This window comes from Choloepus didactylus, chromosome 2 (assembly GCF_015220235.1).
Source record: "Choloepus didactylus isolate mChoDid1 chromosome 2, mChoDid1.pri, whole genome shotgun sequence".
Taxonomy (NCBI): domain Eukaryota; kingdom Metazoa; phylum Chordata; class Mammalia; order Pilosa; family Megalonychidae; genus Choloepus; species Choloepus didactylus.
This window is the reverse complement of record NC_051308.1, coordinates 174,215,081-174,236,288: the sequence shown is the minus strand read 5'-3', so window position 1 is coordinate 174,236,288 and position 21,208 is coordinate 174,215,081. Positions and strand designations below refer to the sequence as shown.

Here is a 21,208-nt window from a genome sequence, read left to right as displayed (position 1 = left end):
AATTCACAAATACCTGGAGGTTAAACAACACACTCCTAAACAATCAGTGGGTTAAAGAAGAAATAGCAAGAGAAATTGCTAAATATATAGAGACGAATGAAAATAAGAACACAACATACCAAAACCTGTGGGAAGCAGCAAAAGCAGTGCTGAGGGGGAAATTTATAGCACTAAACACATATATTAAAAAGGAAGAAACAGCCAAAATCAAAGAACTAATGGATCAACTGAAGAAGCTAGAAAATGAACAGCAAATCAATCCTAAACCAAGTAGAAGAAAAGAGATAACAAGGATTAAAGCAGAAATAAATGACATAGAGAACAAAAAAACAATAGAGAGGATAAATATCACCAAAAGTTGGTTCTTTGAGAAGATCAACAAGATTGACAAGCCCCTAGCTAGACTGACAAAATCAAAAAGAGAGAAGACCCATATAAACAAAATAATGAATGAAAAAGGTGACATAACTGCAGATCCTGAAGAAATTAAAAAAATTATAAGAGGATACTATGAACAACTGTATGGCAACAAACTGGATAATGTAGAAGAAATGGACAATTTCCTGGAAACATATGAACAACCTAGACTGACCAGAGAAGAAATAGAAGACCTCAACCAACCCATCACAAGCAAAGAGATCCAATCAGTCATCAAAAATCTTCCCACAAATAAATGCCCAGGGCCAGATGGCTTCACAGGGGAATTCTACCAAACTTTCCAGAAAGAACTGACACCAATCTTACTCAAACTCTTTCAAAACATTGAAGAAAATGGAACACTACCTAACTCATTTTATGAAGCTAACATCAATCTAATACCAAAACCAGGCAAAGATGCTACAAAAAAAGAAAACTCCCGGCCAATCTCCCTAATGAATATAGCTGCAAAAATCCTCAACAAAATACTTGCAAATCGAATCCAAAGGCACATTAAAAAAATCATACACCATGACCAAGTGTGGTTCATTCCAGGCATGCAAGGATGGTTCAACATAAGAAAATCAATCAATGTATTACAACACATTAAAAATTCGAAAGGGAAAAATCAAATGATCATCTCAATAGATGCTGAAAAAGCATTTGACAAAATCCAACATCCATTTTTGATAAAAACACTTCAAAAAGTAGGAATTGAAGGAAACTTCCTCAATATGATAAAGAGCATATATGAAAAACCCACAGCCAGCATAGTACTCAATGGTGAGAGACTGAAAGCCTTCCCTCTAAAATCAGGAACAAGACAAGGATGCCCGCTGTCACCACTGTTATTCAACATTGTGCTGGAAGTGCCAGCCAGGGCAATCCGGCAAGACAAAGAAATAAAAGGCATCCAAATTGGAAAAGAAGAAGTAAAACTGTCATTGTTTGCAGATGATATGATCTTATATCTAGAAAACCCTGAGAAATCGACGATACAGCTACTAGAGCTAGTAAACAATTTTAGCAAAGTAGTGGGATACAAGATTAATGCACGTAAGTCAGTAATGTTTCTATATGCTAGAAATGAACAAACTGAAGAGACACTCAAGAAAAAGATACCATTTTCAATAGCAACTAAAAAAATCAAGTACCTAGGAATAAACTTAACCAAAGATGTAAAAGACTTATACAAAGAAAACTACATAACTCTACTAAAAGAAATAGAAGGGGACCTTAAAAGATGGAAAAATATTCCATGTTCATGGATAGGAAGGCTAAATGTCATTAAGATGTCAATCCTACCCAAACTCATCTACAGATTCAATGCAATCCCAATCAAAATTCCAACAACCTACTTTGCAGACTTGGAAAAGCTAGTTATAAAATTTATTTGGAAAGGGAAGATGCCTCGAATTGCTAAAGACACTCTAAAAAAGAAAAATGAAGTGGGAGGACTTACACTGCCTGACTTTGAAGCTTATTATAAAGCCACAGTTGTCAAAACATCATGGTACTGGCACAAAGATTGACATACAGATCAATGGAATCGAATTGAGAATTCAGAGATAGACCCCCAGATCTATGGCCGACTGATCTTTGATAAGGCCCCCAAAGTCACTCAACTGAGTCATAATGGTCTTTTCAACAAATGGGGCTGGGAGAGTTGGATATCCATATCCAAAAGAATGAAAGAGGACCCCTACCTCACCCCCTACACAGAAATTAACTCAAATTGGATGAAAGATCTCAATATAAAAGAAAGTACCATAAAACTCCTAGAAGATAATGTAGGAAAACATCTTCAAGACCTTGTATTAGGCAGCCACTTCCTAGACTTTATACCTAAAGCACAAGCAACAAAAGAAAAAATAGATAAATGGGAACTCCTCAAGCTTAGAAGTTTCTGCACCTCAAAGGAATTTGTCAAAAAGTTAAAGAGGCAGCCAACTCAATGGGAAAAAATTTTTGGAAACCATGTATCTGACAAAAGACTGATATCTTGCATATATAAAGAAATCCTACAACTCAATGACAATAGTACAGACAGCCCAATTATAAAATGGGCAAAAGATATGAAAAGACAGTTCTCTGAAGAGGAAATACAAATGGCCAAGAAACACATGAAGAAATGTTCAGCTTCACTAGCTATTAGAGAGATGCAAATTAAGACCACAATGAGATACCATCTCACACCAATTAGAATGGCTACCATTAAACAAACAGGAAACTACAAATGCTGGAGAGGATGTGGAGAAATTGGAACTCTCATTCATTGTTGGTGGGACTGTCTAATGGTTCAGCCACTCTGGAAGTCAGTCTGGCAGTTCCTTAGAAAACTAGATATAGAGTTACCATTCGATCCAGCGATTGCACTTCTCGGTATATACCTGGAAGATCGGAAAGCAGTGACACGAACAGATATCTGTACGCCAATGTTCATAGCAGCATTATTTACAATTGCCAAGAGATGGAAACAACCCAAATGTCCTTCAACAGATGAGTGGATAAAGAAAATGTGGCATATACACACAATGGAATACTACGCGGCAGTAAGAAGGAATGATCTCGTGAAACATATGACAACATGGATGAACTTTGAAGACATAATGCTGAGCAAAATAAGCCAGGCACAAAAAGAGAAATATTATATGCTACCACTAATGTGAACTTTGAAAAATGTAAAACAAATGGTTTATAATGTAGGATGTAGGGGAACTAGCAATAGAGAGCAATTAAGGAAGGGGGAACAATAATCCAAGACGAACAGATAAGCTATTTGACGTTCTGGGGATGCCCAGGAATGACTGTGATCTGTTGATTTCTGATTGATATGGTAGGAACAAGTTCACAGAAATGTTGCTATATTAGGTAACTTTCTTGGGGTAAAGTAGGAACAGGTTGGAAGTTAAGCAGTTATCTTAGGTTAGTTGTCTTTTTCTTACTCCCTTGTTATGGTCTCTTTGAAATGTTCTTTTATTTTATGTTGTTGTTTTTTTTTAATTTTTTTTTTCATACAGTTGATTTAAAAAAGAAAAACAAGGAAAAAACTATGTAGAGCCCCCTTGAGGAGCCTGTGGAGAATGCAGGGGTATTGGCCTACCCCACCTCGATGGCTGCTAACATGACCACAGACATAGGGGACTGGTGGTTTGATGGGTTGAGCCCTCTACCATAGGTTTTACCCTTGGGAAGACGGTTGCTGCAAAGGAGACGCTAGGCCTCCCTATAATTGTGCCTAAGAGCCTCCTCCCGAATGCCTCTTTGTTGCTCAGATGTGGCCCTCTCTCTCTAGCTAAGCCAACTTGAAAGGTGAAATCACTGCCCTCCCTGCTACGTGGGATCAGACACCCAGGGGAGTGAATCTCCCCGGCAACATGGAATATGACTCCCGGAGAGGAATGTAGACCTGGCATCGTGGGATGGAGAACATCTTCTTGACCGAAAGGGGGACGTGAAAGGAAATGAAATAAGCTTCAGTGGCAGAGAGATTCCAAAAGGAGCCGAGAGGTCACTCTGGTGGGCACTCTTACGCACACTTTAGACAACCCTTTTTAGGTTCCAAAGAATTGGGGTAGCTGGTGGTGGATACCTGAAACTATCAAACTACAACCCAGAACCCATGAATCTTGAAGAAAATTGTATAAAAATGTAGCTTATGAGGGGTGACAATGGGATTGGGAAAGCCATAAGGACTACACTCCACTTTGTCTAGTTTATGGATGGATGAGTAGAAAAATAGGAGAAGGAAGCAAACAGACAATGGTACCCAGTGTTCTTTTTTACTTCAATTGCTCTTTTTCACTTTAATTATTATTCTTGTTATTTTTATGTGTGTGTTAATGAAGGTGTCAGGGATTGATTTAGGTGATGAATGTACAACTATGTAATGGTACTGTGAACATTCGAATGTACGATTTGTTTTGTATGACTGCATGGTATGTGAATACATCTCAATAAAATGAAGATTAAAAAAAGTAATAATAATAAAAAAAAAAGAGATTAGGAATGAATCATAAACAAGCTGGTGCTTTTGCAACTACCTGGAAGCCCTGACTCTGAAGTGAGATGTTTGGGCTTTGTGTACTTAAAACAGTTGCACACATTAAAATATAATTATCAGAATGTTTGTCTTAAACCTCTTCCTACATTGTTTCAGGAAATTATTGCATATTTCCTTTGTTGTGTGTGTTCAAATAAGTAAATGGCTGTGTTAGTAATAAAGTAAAATATAAGCAAGTCTAATGCTTCTCTAGAGATCATCCTTAGGTACAGCATGTTATATTCTTAACTGTGCTAATATCTGGAGAAAAGACAAAGGACACTGAAACAATAAATGCACTGTTGGAATGCAGAACCAGATACTTTCATCATGTTGAAGGCAACAGTTGTGTGAAATCAGATCAATATGTCTTTACAGAGAGACCTCAGGAGAAAGACTATCATTTTAACTTCTGGAGGTAGAGGTAAAGAAAGGTCAGGTAAGAGGAGAGCATTTCTGAATCCCTGCTCTCTTGACAAAGGTTTGTTATGATTTCTATAAACTTTCTTTCCATGTTTTAATCACATTCACTCCAACTGAATTTCTGTCTCTATTTTATATCTCATTTCTTGCATTCCTTCAAATAATTTACCTCTGAAGTTATTCTTCATTTTAGATTTGACTCTGTAGACATTCTCTGAGCATTGTGTCATCTGTTGAGTGATGAGAGTATTGGATTTTCATGAGATTGTACTAGATAGTGGCTTCATTCTAATATATAGGATCCTGGACAGAACAAAGAATAGCTTCTCAGAAGGATCTTAATCCACTGTGTGTCTTCATTTGGATAGTTGATGCTGTTGTCTTGCTTAGCCAAACTAAAAAATTCATTGGTAGCAATGTGGTACTATTCAGTGATAAAGTACAACTTCATTTCATTTTATTGTTCCTTTATTACAAAAAGGATTTTTTTTATTTAAATGGCAACATTCAAACTTTAAATGATCCAGTGAGCATTAATATTCATTGTGATACACACCAAGTTTCTTGAGTCAAAAGCTATAGTTAATATTCTCTGTATTTTTTTGATCTTCTTAGTACAAAGCATCAATCAAATATAGAAAAAAAAAAAAAGAAATCCTAACCCATTATGTTTGGTTCTCAGGTTCAAAAAGAAGAGAATAATGATAATGACTTATGCCTGAATCTGGATAATTCTCAGGCCTCTTGAGAAGTCACATTATAACTGAAATCATTTTTGCACCCATTTCTGTGTACATTTCATACTTGAAAAAAAAGCATGGTACTTCTGGGCACAGTACATTCCTGAGTAAGTTTTATAGCCTGATTTAGTTTGAAATGCCTGAATTCATCCTTTCAAAAACATTTATTGTGCCTTAACTGCAATGTTTGAGATACATCAGTGAATGAAAAAGATGAAGATTTTATCCTCTATGGAGCATACATTCTAGTGGGGGAAGGCAGAAAATAAACAATAAACATAATAAGAAGTACATTTTATACAGTGCTAAAATGGTGATAAATATACCAAAAAATAAAAGGAAAAGGACAAGTTAGGGAAATCAAAAGCACAGCAATAAAGAGGTAGTGAGGAAGGGCATGCAGTTTTAAATGGAGTCATCAGAGTAACCCACAATAAGAAGGTGATGAAGAAATGAAGGAGTACAAGGAGTCAGCCACATGCAAAATTGGGGGAAGAGCAATTAGGCAGAGAGAGCACCAGATCAATTGCCCTAAGGCAATTGCCTGCCATGTTTGAGGAAGAGCAGGAATGGCCAAAGTGGCTAGAGTGAATCGACTCCCAGTGTGAATATCAGAATGTCTTCTAATTCCCAGCCCGATCTCTTGGATAGAAAGATTGGGTGCAATTAGCCTTCAATACAATGGAAAAGGAACTAATAAATATTGAGCACCCAGTATTCACTCAGCACTTTTGTTTTCTTATTTCATCTTTTCATTTACCTTTTTTTTATTCAGAATATTTTATTCAGATATTCAGATGCAAAATGAGCTGGTTTTTTTTAAACATTAAATTTCCCAAAGACATGAGATTTTTAAGAACAAATTTGTGATAGAGTGTAATTGAATGCAGAGAATTATGTACCTCTAATGGCTTAATTTTATAAATGTGTTTTATTGTAGTTCTTTATACACAGGGAAGTAACTATATTGTTTTTACTTTTTGAAAAAGTATTAGCTCTTCATTAACCTTTTGAGGCATTTATTATAGCTACCATTTTACAAATTGGGATAGTAACACATAGATTATGTGATGAGACTAAGGCAACAAAACTATTGAGTAATGGAGCTGACATCTGCCTTCAAAGTCTGAACTCGTGGCTATGCTGTCCAACCCCACTGGTATTCATTGCTTTGAGATGTAATTTCTAAAGCAGACAAAAAAATATCTAAGGATCACAAAAACTCAGCTCCAGAACTAGCGAGTAGGGTCAAGTTGACTAATAGAGCCAGAGGTGACGAGGACTCCCACTATTTCTTCTAATTTGCCCTTCTTTACCTGCTTACAGGAAGAGAAGTTGTTGAAGGTGACATAGGTGTGGATTACAGACATCAAGAGTTGCAGACAACTATTTAAAACAACATGTGAAAGAGAGCCAATTAGTGCCCCCTTCAGGGCACATTCTTGGGCAGTCATCTGATAGCACCTGCTTCCTCTTCCCAGCACATGATGGCTAGGGGAATTCAGGAAGTAGTCAGCTGGAGTTCCCAGTAACACAACTCCTGCCAACAGCTCCCTCCAACAGCAACCAAAGATCAGAATCTGCCTGTGATAATATTGCATTTTAAACTACAGTTGTGGCTTCTAGCATGAATTGTGATGTTTGTGCTGGGAACTTTCATTTCTGAACAGTCTGAGATTTGTAATCCTTCTGTCTCTGAGTACGTATGTTGTCTCTTTTCTGATTTGTTACCTATGGTTGGCCTTTTCTCTTTTTACACTGGAAAATAATTTAAAAAGATAACATTACAGTTTGCTACAAATGCACAAGTTCATGCACACATACACAATCATTTACTCAGTCATGCCATGCTCTATCTTGCTTTGGATAAAATGTGTAAAATGTCTTTGTAAAGTGTAATGCAACAACATTAAAGCTGGATCTGCTGACCAAACTGTTGAAGTTTGAAGAGGAAAACAATGGTAGGTAGATTGGAGAGAAAGAATATAGAGAAATAAAGCTGATTTTTTGGAGAGTATGGTATAGACAGGATCCTGGGCCCACACAGTTAACTTCCTCCTAGAATGAGTTTGTACAGCTGTTGGAAAGAGGTGTAAAAACCCCAAACCTGGGAAAACGCCATGCCTCCTTGAGGTCAGTCTTAGCACACAGTGTTACCCACAAAAGAAAGAAACCCAACTCTGATTAGGCCTCCAGAATGAATGGAATCTTGACTTCTGCTTCCAACTGTATGTTGGACTAGAAACATTAAGCAGCCCTCCCACTGTGGTACAATTAGATTGTTGTTGAAGTATTATAAATGTACTTTTTTGACAGTGTTGCTGCCTCACATGAAAGCAAGAAAAGTCCCTAATGGCAAAAGGAAAAGGAGGAGGAAAAAGGAAGGATAAAGAAGAAGCATGAACTAAAAGTGGAATAATGTACAATGACTGTTGAGCAGATGGATTACTTAGGATTGCCTGACAGCTGATGCCAACATAGTCCTGGGATACAGAGACTGAGCCTTAAGTCTGCTGCAAGGTACAGAAGCAGAACCTGTGACTATACTAAACTAAGGCCCTCAAAGTGGGTAACAGGTCATGAACAACCCTGACTGTAGGTAGTAGATATAAATCACTTGTGGAGTGAAGCTGCTTAATTTGGCTCTTCAGAATTACCACAGATTACCCCTGTGCCAATTTGAATATATTATGTCCCCCAAACACCCTTTGATGTAATCTTGTGTCAGCAGACCTATAAATGTTAATTAGATTGTAATTCTTTGAGTGTTTCCATGGAGATGCACCCCACCCAACTGTGGGTGATGACTCTGGATAATTTTCATGGAGGTGTTGCCTCGCCCATTCAGGGTGGGCCTGAATTAAATTACTGGAGCACTGTATCAGATCAGACAGAAAGAGCAAGCTGCTGCAGCCAAGAGGAACCCTTTGAAGAAAGCACAGGAGCTGCAGATGAGAGACAGTTTGAAGACAGCTGTTGAAAGCAGACTCATGCTCCAGAGAAGCTAAGAGAGGAGAAATACCCCAAGTGCAACGAAGAGTGACATTTTTGAGGAACTGCAGCCTAGAGAGGAACGTCCTGGGAGAAAGCCATTTTGAAACCAGAACTTTGGAGCAGACACCAGCCATGTGCCTTCCCAGCTAATAGAAGTTTTCCAGACACCACTGGCCATCTTCCAGTGAAGGTACCTGATTGCTGATATGTTACCTTGGACACTTTATGGCCTTAAGACTATAACTGTGTAACCAAATAAACTCCCTTTATACAAGCTGATCCATTTCTGGTATTTCGCATCCTGGCAGCATTAGCAAACCAGAACAACCCCTTTGAAACTCCTGAGCCTCTGAAAAACACTGTTTAATATCTTCTGGCTCCTGTGAGTCATAATTAGTTTTAATAGAAGAACCCATTCTGCAGCAAGAAAAATAAACCCATCTGGTGGTGTTCCAGAGAATTCCCTGAACTGTTAGGATCTTGAGTATAATTGTGATCAAAATTTTGATATCCAAAATCATAAGAACAGCTAAGTCAGCAGAACTGTTGATAAAATTGTGTCAAGACATGTTATCTAGGTTTGTCACTCATTACACTAACAACAACAGCAATAGTATAATAATGATAATAACAATAGCAGATATTTGAGGAATGCTTACTCTGTGCCAGGCACTATCCTAAGCATTTTATAAAGACAAATGTGTTGACTCATCATAGATTGTCTTCATTTTATATATAAGGAAACTGAGGCACAAGGAAGATTTCCAAGGTAAGGATTCAAATCTGGCTGTGTGGATCCATGCTAACACCAGCACAGAGGAGGAACTAAACAAATATCATTGGTGGATTTCTTTTCTTTTTATCTACCTACTGAGCAGCTTTGGCAGGTGTTCTAATGCTGCTGATATGCAAAATACCAGAAATGGATTCACTTTTATAAAGGGGGTTTATTTGGTTACAAATTTACAGTCCTAAGGCCATAAAAGTGTCCAAACTAAGGCATCACCAAGAGGATGCCTTCACTGAAGAATGGCAGATGGCATCCAGAACACCTCTGTCAGCTGGGAGGGCATGTGGCTGGTGTCTGCTGTTCCATTGCTCCCGGGTTGCATTTCAAAATGGTGTTCTCCAAATGTCTCCAGGATTGTCTTTTAGCTTCTCTGGAGCAAACTCTGGGATAGCATTCCCAAAGGGTTCCAAGCATCTGCTTCACTGGCTATCTCCAAAATGCCTCTCTCAGCTGCTCTTGGGATGTTTTGTCCTCTCTTAGCTTCTCTGGAGCAAACATTGGGCTAGCATCTCAAAGCATCAGCAAGCATCTGGGCCAGGAGCCCATTTTAAAGGATTCCAGTAAACTAATCAAGACCCACCCTGAATGGGTGGGGCCAAGTTCCATGGAAACATTCAATCAAGAGGTCACACCCTAATCAAAAAATTAATCAATCTGCCCCCACAAGATTGCATTAAAGATTATGGCTTTTTCTGGGGGACATAATGTATACAAACCAGCACAGCTGGGCTGGGAGGGAAGGATCACCTTCTTTTCCTCTCAACACCTCCTAGCTCTCAGGACCTTCCAGACCTGCCTCCCGCCACCCCACCCCCACCCCGCAGCCTGCAGTCTCCTGTCTATTGTCAGGCAGTGGTGTTTTGTTTTTGACACTGCTGTGTATCCCAGCATCTACTGCAATATCACAGATCATACTCCAGATATTCCAGATCCCTGAAGGAGAAACTATTCTTTTTCATTAAGAAGCCATAGGATTTTCCAAGGATAACTTATATACTTTAAGTACTGCCAGTATGAAAGTTAACACCCTTCATAGTCTTAAGTAGTATGGTAATGTGAAAGACAAAAACTAACATTAACTATGAAGTTCAAGCATCTCTTTAATTCAGGTTTTTTTTTTTTTAGAGAGAAACTATTGGAATATTTGAGGATGAAAACATGAATTCTAAATGTTATTAATTTAGAGAGGAAAGAATGAAAAATTTTGGACACAAATAAATAATTGCCTAGTGTTTACAAAGATATATGAACTAGCTAATTAAGTTGATGCTATTAAGCTCATGGCTACTAAATAAAAAAGCAACTGAGAGTCAATAAAATTTACTTTGAAAAAAAGCTTTGGGAAAAGTTGTGAAGCAAGAAGCTTATCTGTCTTCTTATGTTGAACACTTGTGAAAATGGTTTCAATAATTTAAAAAATCCAGACAGTGAGAATTTGTAGTAAAAAGCACAACCAGAATTTAATAGAGGGATACCTCATTTTATTGTGCTTCCCACATACTGGTTTTTTTGTTTGTTTGTTTGTTTTTACAAATTAAAAGATTTGGGCAAGCCTGCATTAAGCAGATCTATCATAACCATTTTTCCAACAGCATGTGCTCACTTCATATCTCTATGACACTTTTTGGTAATTTCTCTCAAAATTTCAAACTTTTTACATGATATTATATCTGTTACAGTGATATGTGATCAGTAATCTCTGACGTTATTGTCATTGTTTTGGAGCACTACAGTACTCAATAAATGTGTTTTCTGACTCTCCACCAATCTCAGTTCCCTGTCTCTGCCACTCTCCTTGGAACTCCTTGTTCCTTGAGATACAACAATATTGAAATTAGGCCAATTAATAATGGTACAATTAATAACCCTACAAAGTGTTCAAGTGAAAGAAAGAATTGTGCATCTCTAAGTTTAAATCAAAAGCTAGAAATTATTAAGCTTAGTGGGGAAGGTATGTCCAATGAAAGCAGAGATAAGTCAAAATTAGGCCTCTTGTACCAAATGGTGAGCCAAGTTATGAAAACAGAGGAAATATTCTTGTAGGAAATTAAAAGTGCTACTTCAGTGAATATACAAATATTAAGAAAGCAAAAGAGCCTTATTGTTGATATGGAGAAAATTTTAGTGGTCTACGTAGAAAATCCTAACCAGCCCAAATACCCCTTAAACCAGAGCCTAATCCAGAGCAAGGCCCGAACTCTTCAATTCTTTGAAGGCTGAGAGAGGTGAGGAAACTACAAAAGAAAAGTTCGTAGCTACCAGAAATTGATTCATGAACAATTTCCATAACATAAAAGTGCAATGTGAAGCAGCAAGTGCTGATGTAGAAACTGCAGCCAGTTATCCAGAAAATATAGCTAAGATAATTGATGAAGACAGATTCACTAAACAATAGATTTTCAATATAGATGAAACAGCTTTCTATCAGAAGATGCCATCTAGGGTTTAGCCAGAGAAAAGTCAATGCCTGGCTTCAAAGCTTCAAAAGACAGGCTGACTCTCTTGTTAGGGGCTAATGCAGCTGGTGAACTTCAGTTGAATCCAATGCTCATTTACTACTCTGAAAATCCTAGGGCCCTGCAGAATGACACTAAATTTACTCTGCCTGTCCTCTACAAATGGAACAACAAAGCCTAGATGAGAGCACTTCTGCTTAAAACATGGTCTTCTGAATATTTTAAGCCCACTGTTGAGACCTACTGCTCAGAAAAAAAATTCCTTTCAAAATATGACTGCTCATTGGCAATGCACCTGGTCACCAAAGAGCTCTGATGGAGAAGTGCAATGAGATTAATGTTGTTTCCATACCTTCTAACACAACATCCATTCTGCAGTCCATGGATCAAGGAGTTATTTTGACTTTCAAGACTTATTATTGAAGAAATACATTTTGTAAAGCTATAGCTGCCATAGAGAGTGATCCCTCTGTTGGATCTGGGCAAAGTCAACTGAAAACCTTCTGGAAAGGATTCATGATTCTAGATGCCATTAAGAAAATTCATGATTCATTGGAGGAGGTCAAAATATCAACATTCATAGGGGTTTGGAAGAATTTGACTCCAACCCTCATGAATTACTTTGAGGGGTTCAAGACTTTAGTGGAGGAAGTAACTGCAGATGTGGTAGAAATAGCTAGAGATTTAGGATTAGAAGTGAAGCCTGAATATCTGACTGAATTGCTTCAATCTCATGATAAAACTTGAATGAATGTGGAGTTGCTTCTTATGGATGAGTAAAGAACATGGTTTATTGAAATGGAATCCATTCCTGTTGATGATGCTGTGAATATTGCTGAAATGACAACCAAGGATTTGGAATATTAACATACTCAGTTGATAAAGCAGCAGCAAGTTTGAGAGGATTGACTCCAATTTTGAAAGTTCTACTGTGGGTGAAGTGCTATCAAACAGCCTTGCATGCAACAGAGAAATCTTCTGTGGAAGGAAGAGTCAATTGATACGGCAAACCTCATCATTGTTCTTTTTTAATTGCCACACCAACTTAACCTTTAGCAACCAACACCCTGATCAGTCAGCAACCATCAATATTGAGTCAAGACACTCCACCAGCAAAAAGATTGTGCTCACTGAAGGCTCAGATGATGGTTAGCATATTTTAGCAACAAAGTACTTTTTAATTAAGGTATATACATTTTTTTAGACATAATGCTATTTCATACTGAATAGAATACAGTATAGTGTAAATGTAACTTTTATATGCACTGGGAAATCAAAATAATTGTGTGACTTACTTTCTTGTGATATTTACTTTATTGCAGTGGTCTGGACCCAAACCCACAATATCTCCAAGGTATGCTTATATAAACCTTATATTGCCATTTAAAAAATAAAAAGCAAAACAAGACAAATTATTGACTTTGGGACAGGTTAAGAACACAGAACCACTAAAATAACTAATTTGAGTATGATATAGGCTAAACAATGAAAAGTAAAAAGAATGAATTTTTTCAAGCAAAATTATTAATATTTTGCATTGCACAGAATTCTAAACCAAGGGCACATACTTTTTGGGACAAATGGGAGTCTACCAAATTCTCAAAATGAACTCCCCTATTGTGCAGACGTAAACTAGTGAATGGCGTATAGTTTACGAGCCTTCCTTCAAGATAATTTACTCTATTAAAATAATTGGGGAGCCCAGAACTCTGAAGAATTTCTGTCATTTTCAAATAAAATCACTCACATTTTGGGGCAATCTTAAATATCATATGCTACTATTTTTCTCTCCAAATCTGACTTATCCTGCAGAATCTGACTTCTGTTTTTAGATTAAAATTTTGCATTAGATAAAAATTGTGTTGGATTCAAACTTGGAATAGGTATTTTTATTCCAGACCAGCACTTTATTCCACATTTATTTCTGTAATTAAAAGCCCCTACCATTCTTTGCCTAATGAATTTTCTTATAAAAATTAATTTGATGATATATTGCTTTCCTTCATTTGGATGTTACCATTGTCAGTCTATTATTGTCAAATGTTAAAATTTTACTTCTATTTCAGGAACTTCAGTAATAGGAGAAGAGTAAGAAACAAAAATTGCCCTCTTTGTTCATGAAACCAAAGAGAGGACTGTACTTAAAAATAAAAAGAAAAATAATTGAAGTTTAAATCGGCATCCAAATAAATAATTGGACGCCCTGATGTGTGTTTTTATTTCTCTAGTCTCTATTAACAGAGAAGTCAAAAAGAAAGAAAAGCTAAATAAAACAAAGAAAATTTCTAGTTTATACATTACAATTCAAGAAATTGTATTAACTAGATGTCTTTAAAGAGCTTTCAGCCATTATTTTAGGGTAGGTCTGCTGGTGACAAATTCTCTCAGTTTTCTTCCAACTGAAATTGTCTTTATTTCCTGTTTATTCCTAATAACAAATTTGGAGTTCTTTTTATCACTCAAATAATGTACCACTTCCTTTTGATATCCATGATTTCAGATAGCAATCCACTGTGATTCAAATCATTTCTCTCCTGTAAATAGTGTGTCATTTTTCACTTGCTGCTTTCAAGATTTTTCCTTTGTCCTTAGTTTTTTGACTTTGAATATCATGTGTCTTGCCATGGATTTCATTGGGTTATTCTGTTTGGAGTTTACTTGGCTTCTTGAATCTGTAAGTTTATGCATTTTGCCAAATTGGGGAAATTTTCTCAAATACTTTTTCAGTCACACATTTTTTCCCTTTCCTTCTGGGATTGCCATGACAGAAATATTAGATCTTGTTATAGTCCTATAAGTCCCTGAGGTTCTGTTCATTTTTTTCCCAGTCTATTTTCTCTATAATGGTCAGACTGAGTAATTTCTAATATTCTACCTTCATGTTCAATTATTCTTTCTGCTGTCCTCACCATTCTGCTGTTGAACCAATCCACGGGGCTTTTTATTTAAATTAATTTATTTCTCAGTTTTGAAGTTCTTACTTGGTTCTTCTTTAAATCTTCTGTTTCTTTGGTGAGACTTTTTTTTCATTCATTTCAAACATATTTATAATTGCTTGTTGAAGCATTTTTGTAATGGATGCTTTGAAAAATCCTTGTCAGATAATTCACCTTGGTGTTGGCATTTGTTTGTCTTTTCTCATTCAAGTTGAGATTTTTCTGGGTCCTGGTATGATGCATGATTTTTTATTGTATCCTGGACATTTTGGTAATTATGATATGACACTCTGGATCTTATTATTTAATCTTCTGTTTTAGTGGGCTCCTCTAAGACTGTTGCAGTGGTGGAAGGGAGACATATTCTTGGCCTCCTCTGGCACCACCCCTATGAAGATGAGAGGGGCACGCCATTACCGCTGGGTGGGGTGGAAGTCGGGATTCCCATGTGGCCTCCTTGTGGAGGGGGAGGCAAAGAGCTGTTATTACCAGATGAGGATGAAAGTCTCATCTCTCCACTTGGCCACTGGTTTGTGGGGCTGGTTAGGGTGCCTCATTGCAGCCTGGCAAGGGTTGAAGTCTAGACCCCCATTCAGCCTTTGCTGATAGATGTGGGAGTGGAACTGTGTTTTTCCCATGGTGTTTGGATGCTGTAGGGCAATTATTGTTTGAAAGTTTCCTGTCTTGCTAAGTTGCCCCTTTCCTGGACTTTTGCCTGGTGGGCTTTTTTTTTTTTTTTTTTTTTTTTTTTGGTCAGTTCCCATTGGCTTTTCCAGGTGCCTGGTTTCTCCAGAAACCAGTCCAGGATATATGAGGCAAAAAGAAAATTCAGAGAACTCATCACCATGTTGTTTTTCAGGTTCTCAGGTCCCTAACCATTCTGCTTTTTTCCCTCCACCTTTCTTAGTATTCGTATATTTGTGTAATATTTCATGTCCAAGTTTTTAGCTGGTAGTTAGTGGGAGGAATAAGAAGTGTGTTGACTCCATCTTGGTCCCAAACCAGAAACCTAGTGAACTGTTAGAACTTTATGAAGTTCTTTATTTTGTCCACATGATTAGTATTTCTTTATCATTTAATTGTAGACAATACAGGCACATGTGTTACAACAGGGAAAACGCATCTCCCCAATTCTAGTATCTAAAGAAATAAATTCAGCACTTAATAGCTAAGATTAGCCATCTGCAGAAGTCGCCTTCAAAGACCAGCCTCATCTCCTTTGGAAAGCTGTAACAATATGGCTTGACTGCAGCCTTGATATGTATTAACATATCTAAAGGAAGGAATGTGTGAAGTGATTATTAATGTGATACCTGAAAAATGGGGCATTCCTCAAACTCAAATTTAATACTTTCTATTGCAGCACTGTAAATTTAGAAAATGCCTTAAACAGAGAAGTACGTTTTCCAATCCTATGGCACTGTATTCTTATACAGAAAATTGGATGCATCAGGCTAACATAATTTGAATAACTCACTCCTCTTGATTCCAAGAAAAGGAGTTAAACTTTACACTTTTCTATTGGTCACAGGTTTTGTTCATTTCATTGCTCATTAGTATTGCCTCCAGAAAGTAGATAGATATACAAAAGGAACAAAAATGAAACAAATGCATCACGTTTAAACTTTGGTTCCTAACTTTATGAAAAATTCTAATTGAAGCATAAACCAAAAAGATTTTATAAAGCAGCTTTTTCTAAGACAAACTTTCTAAAATTTGATTATACTTTAAAAGCCTCTTCTCTGTGGGTATTTTTCTTCTATTATTGTAAAGACATTCAACATTGAACTCTAGCAAACAGCCTGGCATAGTGAAAGGAGTCTTGGAAAGCACAAGAGCTGTGACATTATATTTACTAGTCACCTCTGGCAAGTTTATTTGCTGATATTTACCAGTGACTTTCAGCAAATTTATTTAACCTCTCTGATCCTCAGATTTCTTATCTGTAAATAGGAGACAACAAAAATCTACCCTGAAAACTTTATAATGAGATTTAGACCTAAAAGGTAAAGTATCTAATGTTATTGGTCATATAGAGAGAACATAAAACATCCTTATCATCATCCTCTGGGCATCAGGAAGCCTGAATTCTGTCTCTTACTAGAAGAATAGCTCCAGCCAACCTTTGAATCTTCAATAATAAAATAGAAGTAATACCTGATTTAGTTTTTTCTCAGGGTTATTAACAGAACAAATAAAATGATGAAATTACCTTCATGAATTCCAAAATGCTATTGAAATGAATGAAACTAATATTTACTTTAGTTCTACAGAGGTTTTTAAATTATTAGTTTACTTGAGTTGAGTTGTTTTTCTTAGTAGAATAGACTTACTTAGGTTAAAACTTTAATAAATGATTAGGTGATCAAACATACACAATCAGATTATCAGCCTTTGTGTTTTTCTCCATTGCTCTCTCAGGTTGCTGACAATGAAAACCACTGGAGTTGCCCTGAGGCAAAACCAAAATCTAATCTAGGTAAATGTTGCCTTTTTTTTTCCCCCTTTACTTTCCCTGGACATCTTCATAATGACCAAGACACTTTTGCTATTCATTGACTGTGTGACATCCTCCTGTTTCCATGCTGAATTTCATCCTCTTGCTCATTATTTCCACAAATTAATTCTTAAAAAGAAAAAGAATGAATTAAATAATTTAGGACTTAAAAAATGCATTAGCATAACAAACAACATATTTTTTGTGAAGTTTTTGCTGCATGATCATAAATTTGGTTATTTTTTGTAATAGACCTTGGAGTGATTCATCTGTTTATTACTGTATTTCATTCAGTATCATTAAGGTGCCTAGTCTAAGGCCCCAGTATTCTTACTGGTTTTCTCTTCTTCAATTTATTTGTCAATGACTTTACTTATGTGTCTAACAATTCATGGGCTTTGTTTTCATCAACTTAATGAATCTTTTGCAAGATTTGCAATTTTTTTTGGTGTTACGTTTAATTGACCCTCTAGTTGCATTGTATTATCAGATGTTTACAATATCTGGCAATCAGCAAGAAACAGATAAGACACTTTGACATAGTGGAAGGACATTGAGGTTAATGATCAAATCATCAGTGAACATGTTTGTGTTATTAAGATCTTTGCATCCTGATATAATTTTGGCAACTTCAGGGACTCAGATAAGAAATACAGGAGATGGCCTATGACCCTATGAAACAAGCATTATTATTATTATTATTCCCATTTTACAGACGAGGAAATTGAGGCTTAGCCATTATAAGGAAGTTGTCAAGATTGTCAAGTTAACTTTGTGAGTGGCACAGTCAGGCTTCAATCTAAATCTGTTTGATTTCTGGAGGTCTCAAGAAATCATAGTAACCCATAAAGAATAATTGGACTATGCCTTTTTTGTGTGCTTGCAAAATAAGTTTACTGAAGAATGAAGAAAAGCCATAAAATAAAGGCAGCTTGTAAGTACAGAAAGAGGAGTGGTTTTACATTTTTAATTTGTCCCTTTAACAGGAATTTTGTCCTACTTGATTCTATTTCAAATGCCCTGGATTGCCAACTTTAAAATGCTGACAGATATTGAGAGATTCAAATTAAAAAGTAAGAGGAAGTATAAAAAATGACTTGTGTCAGTTCACAAGTCATAAGCAATAATTGACACTGTTTTGTAACCTGTGAGGAATCCCTTCTTTATAGGAGAATGAAAGGTGATTTTGCGGTGGAGGGGATTAGAAGTAGACTTCACCTCTGCACAGAATGGGTGTTTTGCTTTAGATTGGATGTTTTGGCTTAATGCTGGCTTTTAGGAGGCAGCCACCTTCAATTTAAATTAAAAAAAAAAACAAAACCTATATCAACACTGCTTAAAAAACACACACACATAAAACAGGAGGGACCTCATACAAAAAAATTCAAGTCATCAATGGGCATTTCCAAATGGTGACAATTTCTTTAAATAAAAATCTTATGAAAAATAAAATCCAAACTCTACAAAGCATAAAACAGCAGAAGAAAATGAGATGCTGCTCTGGACAGGACCCTGGGTAAGGACCTCCACTGCTGATGGGATGAAGCAAATGGGCTGTATGGGAAATATGGGAGACACTGGAACCAATTGTGGCTTTGCATGTTCCTGTCAACCCACTGAGTCACATCGTATCTTTGCAGAAGTTTCTGTTGGAAATGGCACAGTTCTGCATGGTGAGGTCTGAAGGATGCTTCCATTTTTGGTTCTGAATATGACGCTCTTGATCCATCAAGGCACATAGCTCCCCCAAGGGAACTTGATTAGAGTCCACTGGTCTTTTATATGAGCAATGACTCTCCTGAGATACATTTGCTTCTGCTGTTCTAGATTTGACTGTGAAAACGTCGGAACATTAGTCCTTGTTTTGGTTTGCAGAACAGGAATGACTTGGCCTAGTCTCCTCTTATTGACTTTCATCTTCCCAGAATCCTTGTCAAGAACATCCTGTTTATCTGATGAACTGGAAATATTGGAAACCTCATTCCACAACTTGATTTATATGATCCACCATTTCTCCAGGATGACCCCATATTAGAAGGACTCTCTGAGTGGTCCAAGATCTGAGAGAACATAGGTGTAGGTTCCTTACTGTCAGGCATATTTTTATCACATATAGTTTGTTGAAAGTTATTGTTCAAAGAAGTTTGGAATGGGGGCCCATCCCAGGTAGAATTAGTGGGGTTGATTCCTTCAGATTCAGTGCAAAGTTTGCTCTCATTTGGGCTAAGACCATGTTCTCTCATATCTTCCTCAAGGGAGGAGGGTTTTTTTTTTTTAATATCTTTGGGTGATTCTGTCTTACCCTTGTAAAGCACAGCATCATACACTGTTGGATTAAATAGTGCAAGAACAGTTATCTTTATAAGATTCTTTTCTAGTGCAAAATGTCTATTTAATGGTTTAGTAGGAGTTGACCCATGACCAATTGTTGTAGTTAGTTGAAGTAATCTCAAGAGGCCAGGGGTCTCAGCTACTGGTCCCAAGTTGTGCAATGAATTTTTCTCTTGAGAAGCATCAAGCAGAATTTGATTTTCTCTCTCTCCCTTCTTAACATGTCCACTGTCATCTTTAAGCAATTCCCTTCTCCAAGAAAAATGCTCAGTTGATGGGTCATCATCCTTCAAGAGCTCCTGAATCTCTTCCTCTGTGTAACTGAAATGTCCATCAACTTCTTCTCTTTCAGAAAGCTCCAGCAAGGAGTCATCCAATTCATCTTCATCCAAGGGACCTCATGAAAATGGGGCATTATTTTTAGGGCAGAGAGAGGTACCAGAAGACTGTTCAGAGGGCACTAGTGAGTACATCATACTGTGTTGAGCTGCTGGAGCAATCTCTGCCTTTGCCATGAGACCAAATGGAAAAAGTTTTCAGCTCCTATTAGCTGTTCTTTTCGGGAGACATGTCAAAATGATTGACGCCCACCTTCTGTCAGAAGCCAGGTCAAAGCCTGAGCAAACAACTATGTCTCATTCTGCCCCCCTGAGCCATTTTAACACTCCCTCCTGAGGAAAAGCAAAACAAAGAAACTGGAAACAAGTCAAGATCAATAAACACCATTAATTTAACACACAATTGTGTGATCCAGACCATTACTTTTGCATGAATTCAGGAAAGGTTATAGGCTGTAGAATTAGAGCAAAGGGGAAATTTAGAGATCATTTAGCCCAGTGTCCTTATTTTCCAAATGAGGAAACTGAAGCCAAGACAGATAAATTGATTGCTTTCAAATACATAATCCCTTATGACAGAAATGAATCTTAAAACTAGAACTCATTGCCTGTTCCAACACAAATTTGTAACTAATTAAAAATAATTTATATCCTAATTGTGAGATTACAACTTTTTAATGAGGTACATCAGGAAGTTTTGCAACATGGGACAGGGAAAGACAATGAAAAAGAACATGGACTTGGTACTACAGTGACACGGAACAGGTGAACAAAAAGTAGAATGATTCACCCATTGCACAAGGCCATTTGGAGGTTTTAAGGTATATCAGGTGCACAGTGAGCTGCTACACAGCGCTTCCTGGGGACACAGGCCCAAGTACAATGAAGATTTTCAGCAAATGACGACTTTACTGCTTACACAACACAAAAGGTCCAAAAGAGCAGGAAAAGAGATCCCATTGTGGGATCTGCTCAGGTCAGGTTCAATGGATGTGAAAAGGAAGAAATACTAAAACGTCACACTTCAGAAGTAACCTTAGATATTAAAAATTTTTTTTGAAAAACAGGTCTTTTGAGACATGGACGTTACAAAAGATAAAAGTCTTCCCCTTGGGTAATTATAAAGCAAATCTATCTGCAAAAGCACACACTGCAAACCATGTAGTCTAAAGCTACATCTGGTTGCCACAGATTTATTTGCTAATGACAATTATATTTCTTTCTCAGTTACATCTGGAAGGAAT

General features: G+C 37.0%; 1 pseudogene; it reads right to left on the bottom strand.

The window, feature by feature from the left end:
- Positions 1-18,755: 18,755 nt before the first annotated feature.
- LOC119513857 lies at positions 18,756-20,102 on the bottom strand (annotated as a pseudogene).
- Positions 20,103-21,208: the final 1,106 nt, after the last annotated feature.